This window comes from Crocodylus siamensis, chromosome 3, assembly GCF_052110815.1.
Source record: "Crocodylus siamensis isolate JL-2025a chromosome 3, ASM5211081v1, whole genome shotgun sequence".
In the NCBI taxonomy this organism is placed as follows: Eukaryota; Metazoa; Chordata; order Crocodylia; family Crocodylidae; genus Crocodylus; species Crocodylus siamensis.
In genome coordinates, this window is record NC_143397.1 from 104420369 (window position 1) to 104426817 (window position 6449).

Sequence of the window (6449 nt, forward strand, 5' to 3'; positions counted from 1 at the left end):
ACGCAGAGTCAAGTTTCAGCTCAAAGGCCTCATTCTCTGGCCCTACAAATAAAGATTCGCAAAGCCTTGAGAAGCTAATTTAAACCACCTTGGCATTTAGGCTCTTTGCATCAGTTGGAGTACTTGGCATCTCTGGGAGGCCTGGGAAAACCTGCCCCTGAGATCTAGATTTCCAGGTTTACTGAACGGTGCCCAGAAGCCCTGATAAGCACCAGCTGGTACTGAGTGTAGTATTCTCAAAGGACCAAGGAGTTAAAATATAAAATGATAAACACTTATTTATTCACAGAGCCTTCTTAGCTTACTGATCTGCTGTTCCCTCCTGCAATCTCCAGGCAAATGGAACAACTTATACATAACACTCTTAAAGGTAACCACACATCTTCCCCCTTTACATGTAACATATTCTCATGTAATACCCCCATGTAATACTAACATTGGCAGTTTAGTTCAACCCTTACTTAAAGCACATTTTAACAGTTTTATTAGTCTTTCTGTTGGCTTTTTAGCTTTAAGTGATCTTCTCAGTTTCTCTGCATTGTCAATCCTTATTGGTTCAGTTCTTGTTTGGTTTCCTTGTTCAGAGGTCTCTACTTCTGTGTGATGTTCAAATCTCCCCTGTCATTTCTCATTGCTTTGATGTTAGCTCCATTTCCTTTGGTGAATTTTGTGATGCTGCTTCTTTTCTCCTCTTTACGAGCTGCAACTGTCTGTTCCTTCTTAACATCTGTCCTTCTGGTGTGACTACTTTATAGGATCTGGAAACTCCTTGACGGGAAACTAATGCTTTTTGTTTCTACGTTCATCCATGTGAAATAAGCACCATATCTTTGTTACACAGTTGTGGTAGCTCCCTGGAACTCCTGTCATAGTACCATTTTTGTTTTAGTTTGTTGATTATTTTGATTTTTTTTAATGCTTTCATGTCTTTTTTTTTCATTCAGATGAGCATCATCTACAAGATTTGGCAGCCTGGTTTTGAGTTTCCTGTTAAACAACATTTCTGTTGGAGACAATCCATCTTTCATGGGAGTTGCCCTGTAATTTAAGAGTGAGAAGTAAATTTAAGAGTGACAAGTAAACACTGGTGTGTGAATCTGTAGCTTTTTCCCCCCAACAATTTATTCACTATTTATATTCCATTTTCCATCAGATCATTGGATTGTGGGTATTTAGGACTTGAATCGTTGTGACAGAATCCATATTTGTTTGCAAACTCTTTAAACACAAGATAGTTCAATTGAGGTCCATTGTCTGTTCTCACAATTTGAGGAATCCCATGTCTAGCAAAAATCAATTTGATGCGAGTTATGAATGGTTTGCTGTTGGGATTTCAAACAATACAATTGCAGGATAGTGAAAAAAATAATCCAGCATCGTGGTGGAGCCAAGGCCACAACTGGGCAGTTTGGCCAAGAGGTGATCATGGGATACCAGATCAAAAGCTTTTTTGAAGTCAAGATATATGACATCAATCTCTTCTCCCTTGTCCAGGTGATAGGTCACCTGGTCATAGAAGGAAATGAGATTGGTCAAACAAGACCTACCCGCAACAAACCCGTGCTGGCTATCCCTTAGGATGTTAGCCTGGGCCAGTCCATCAAGGTTGGCCTCCTTAATAAACTTTTCTAAGATCTTCCCCAGGATAGAAGTCAGGCTAATGGGCCTGTAGTTAGCCGGATCCACTCTCCTCCCTTTCTTGAAGATCGGCACCACATTGGCCTTCTTCCAGTCTTCGGGCACTACACCAGAGCGCCAGGAGTTTTCAAAGATCCGTGCCAGGGGCTGGGCTATGACGCTCGCCAGCTCCTTGAGTACCCTGGGGTGCAGGTTGTCAGGGCCAGCTGACTTGAAGGTATCCAGCTTCTCAAGGTGTTCCTTCACGAGGTCAGCATTGATGGAGGGTAGGGGATCCCCCTCACCCAGATTTCCCTGTCCCATAGCAGGCATGGGCATCCCGTGTGACTGATGAAAGACTGACGCAAAGTACCTATTTAATAGGTTGTTTTTTTCCTGGGCGTCAGTTGTCAGTTGCCCCATCTGGTTTAGCAGGGGTCCAACATTGCCCTTGCTTTTCCTCCGGCTCCCCACATATCTGAAAAAGGACTTTTTGTTGTCCTTGATGCCTGAAGCTAGTTGGAGTTCAGTTACAGCCTTGGCTTTCCTGGTTTGCTCCCTGCAGAACCGGACCAGCACGGAGTAATCCTCCTTGGAGTTGGTCTGACAGGACCTGCCTCTAATGAACCCATGTTGGTTTCCCCTAAGCATAATCTCCCTGCTGGCCCCTCGTGGACATGTGCCAGGATAATTCTCTCAAAAAGCTTACCCAGGATCGAGGTAAGACTAACTGGCTTATAGTTCCCCAGGTCCTCCTTCCTCCCTTTTTTGAAGATGAGAACCACATTGGCCCTCTTCCAGTCCTCTGGCACCACACCAGAGCACCACGAGTGCTCATAAAACCGTGCCAGGGGTCCCACAATAATCTCAGCTAATTCCCTCAGCACTCTGGGGTGGAGATCGTCTGGACCAGCTGATCTGAATACATCCAGTCCCTCCAGAAGTTCCCTAACTAGATCCTCATTGAACCTTGGCCTAGGTGCACCACCCCTGGGGCCTGAGGGGGGCCCAGTGGGGAGGCTGATCTGGTCCCAGCTCAGGAAAATGGAGGCAAAGAAGTCATTAAATAGGTTAGCTTTGTCATCTGGTGTGACGACCAAATTTCCTAGTGTGTCTTGCAGGGGCCCCAAGTTACCCGGTACCCTCTTTTTGCCCCCTATGTATTTAAAAAAGGACTTCTTGTTGTCCTTGATCCAGGAAGCTAGTCCCAATTCCATCTCCACCTTCTCCCTCCTGACCGCCCCCCTCCATCCCCAAGCAACTGTAGCATAATCCTCCCTGATGATGGCCCCTCCCTTCCATTGGGTGTACACCTCCCTTTTAGCTAGAAGACATTCCTGGATGCTTTTGGTGAACCATGGGGGCTTTTGCGCCCTCCTGCTCCCTTTGATCTGTGTTGGGATTACCTCCCTTTGGGCTTGGAGGATCATCTCTTTAAGGAGTTACCACTCTTCTTGGACACATGGCTCCCCTCCCCTCTGGGACCTCAGTGCTTCCCTGACTATTCTCCTTAGCTCATTGAAGTCCTCCCTCCTGAAATCTAGAGCTGTTGCCTTTCTGCAGGCCTTTGCCACCTTGCGCTGGATGGTGAATTCCAGCAGGCGATGATCGCTGTCGCCCAGGTGGTCGAGAACCCGCAGACCCCTCACCAGGTTGTCACCTGTGGCCAGCAGCAGGTCCAACAAGGCATCTCCCCTGGTGGAGCTGTGCACCTCCTGGGTTAGATGGAGGTCCTGTATTTCAGCTAGGAACCTACGTGAGTGGTCAGACCTGGCTGACTGTTTTTCCCAGCAGATGTCTGGAAAGTTCAGGTCACCCATGATGACCACGTCCTTTGACCTAACTACCTCCATGAGCTGACTTAAAAATTCTTGGTCTAGCTCTTCCCCTTGGTTGGGTGGTCTGTAGTAGACCCCCACCGTTAAATCTCTTTCCCCTCGACTGCCTTGTATTCTAACCCAGAGCACTTCAGGGTGCCCCTCCTCTGACTCTATACTACCTGATGAGGATGTCTATTCCTCCTTAATGTAGAGCACCACGCCCCCACCTTTCCTCCCTGTTGTATCCCTCCTGTACAGCCTATAGCCCTTGATATTCACTGCCCAGTCATGTGTTAGGTCCCACCATGTTTCAGTGAGCTCCACTATGTCTGGATTGGTGTCAGCTAGCAGGAGGGTAAGTTCCTCCTGCTTGTTTCCCATACTATGAGCATTTGTGTAGAGGCATTTGAGGCCTCCTGTGGTTATGCTAATCTCAACATTGCCCTGGCCCCTATTGCTTACCTGGGTATATATTTTGCTCATCGGTCTAGGCTGGGCTGTACTTGTGAGTGCTGCTTGGTTTAGCTGTCACAGGGCACTGAGGTGCCTGCTCCTGGGAAAGGCACAGGTGCTGGGTACCGGGGCAACCGCAGTCGGTCAGCTGACCAGAAGGGGGCAGGGTCTGGCCTACATAAACAGCCTAGGCTGAGGCCAAACAGGAGTTCCCTGCTAACATCAAAGGTTGAAGGAGCTCTGGTGGAGCATTACAACCTAAACAAGCTAGATGGCCTGAACAGCTTCGGTTCATGGAGAATAGGAGAAGATACCCCTGGTAGGGCTTTGAGTGATGTTTAGTCAGAGGGCAAGAGTTTGTGTTTTTGCCAGGAGGCTTGGTTTTGAGTTGGGGCGAATTGGCTTATGGTTTTGTTTGTTATTACACCGGAGGACCAGGTGAGGCTATAAGGGGTTGGAGGAGGCCTCATAGGAGCTCCCCAGTAGCACAGGGAGAGGGCACAGCAATCTGGATTGAGGGCCAGGTAAGGCCGAGGCTGCCTGAGCCGGATAGGGATCATCGACCCGAGAAGTGAGTTTGGGGGCCAGGCATGGCTACGGCCACCTGAGCCCCAATTCTGAGAAGCACCAGTGTGGGCACCGGCAAGAAGCCCAGAAGGTGCTTGCGTTAAGCCCTGGGGAGGGCGAGAGGACTGGGAGAAGCCCGGAGGGTGTCTGCGAGGGCGCGGGCAACAATAATTGACTCAACAACATCTGGTACATCTGAGAAGCTTGGAGCATGGTATAAGGGGTGGTAGGAGCCACACATAGCCCTGGGGCGGGAGTGCCCAGAATCATCTGTAGTTGGGGTTCTGGCGGGAGTACCCCAGGAGTACCGTGCCAAGGAGGCCAAAGGGAGCCTCCCTTAATAACTCTTATCATCAAAGATGTGGCGGGCAAGAACAAGGGTGCATTTATACCAACTTGGCACAGTAGGGGGCGCCAGGAGTGATCACGGCTGCTCCTAGGTCCCCGCCCTGTGACACTAGCAATCCAAGGCTTCCTCCTCCCTCGTCTTCCCCTTCCCCCGACGAGCCTAGTTTAAAGCCCGCTGGAGGTGATCTGCCAACCTAGAAGAGAACACACGCTTACCTTTAGGGGAAAGGTGGAGCCTATCCCATCCTAGCATGTCTCTTGTCGTGATGTGTAGGTTGTTGTCAAGGAAGCCAAAGCCCACCTCAAGACACCATTCCCAAAGGTGCCAGCTGGTCTCTGCGATGCACGTCTCATGCCATCTTCCACATTCACTCACTGGTAGGACAGAAGAAAATACCACCTGTGCACCTATCTCCTTCAGCATGCCCCCCCAGAGTGTGGTAGTCTGCCATCAGGTAATCAGGGCTTCTCCTGGCCGCACAATTAGTACTCACAAGGATTAGGACGATGGGGTAGTAATCAGTGGGCTGGATCACGGCCTGGATCATCCCCGTCACGTCCTGAATCTTTGCTCTGGGTAGGCAGTAGACTTTGCATGTCGAGGGGTCCTGGCAACAGATGGGGCGCTCTGTACCTCTCAGGATGGAGTTGCCTATGACGATAACGTGACGCTTTCTCCTCCGGGACTGCTGAGCTCCTTCGGCCTGTTTGGAGCATGTGGACACACTGCTCCCCACTCCCTCCTCCCCTAGTTTAGACTAAAATGAAACCAAAAAAAAAGTCAAATTGAAAGAATTCCATTTCGGGTTTAGTTACATAACTGAACATCTCCAATATCTCACAGATTCAGTCTCATTTCTATCATGTTAGTTGCCTTTTTGGATACAATAGACATTACTGGGAATAGACTGTGTTTTACTTGCTTTTCTAAACTGCTGTGAGATTTGTGTATTGATAAATAGGATGTGTTTTGTCACTTTCAGAAGAGACAATTTATGAGCGGGGCGGGAAAACTCCACAAACAAACAAACCCTGAAATCCTGACTTAAACCATCTCTAAATGTTACCCATCTCTTTTGGGTAAAGTGTTCCACATTCAAGTACAGAAAGAGAAAAATTTCAAAATCTTTAAAGTTATCACATAATACAATAACCATTTTCTAGCCAGTTCTATTCCACCTATCACATTGGAGAAGATAAGTATCTAATGTAAATGATTCTCTGTATTGCCTAACAGCAGCACGTATGCATTCTATTAGGACTAATAATACTAATATTATTATTTATGTTCCTTTATTAACAAAATAATTGTATAACACAATAGAGACCCTCAAAACTTTATACTTTTTTTGGTTTTGTTTTCCAGTGTAGGTCTTAAGCTAAAGGGGCATGAAATGGGTAAGACTCAAGTGACCGTTTTTAAAGGTCCAGATTTTATTGAGTGCAACTTATAATATATTCTGTTCTACAATTTTATGTATAAATTCTACCCAGGAGAACTTTTACAATCTTTTCTCCAATGCCTGATGAAGTGTGTTTGTGTCCAAAAGCTTGCAATTAAAAGAATGTATTTTGCAAAAAATCTTGTTCGTCTAATAAAAGATATCATCTCTACTGTGAGTCCTGATTGATTTATAAATGAAC

The 6449-nt window shown here is 47.1% G+C and overlaps 1 long non-coding RNA gene across 1 annotated transcript; it reads right to left on the bottom strand.

Annotated features, from left to right (window-relative positions):
- Window positions 1-469: 469 nt before the first annotated feature.
- On the bottom strand, window positions 470-5557 carry LOC149868613 (uncharacterized). The gene is made up of 3 exons (XR_016441011.1): window positions 5300-5557; window positions 5022-5180; window positions 470-1038 (listed from the first exon to the last, which is right to left on the bottom strand). It is a non-coding gene; the product is annotated as an uncharacterized LOC149868613 (long non-coding RNA).
- Window positions 5558-6449: the final 892 nt, after the last annotated feature.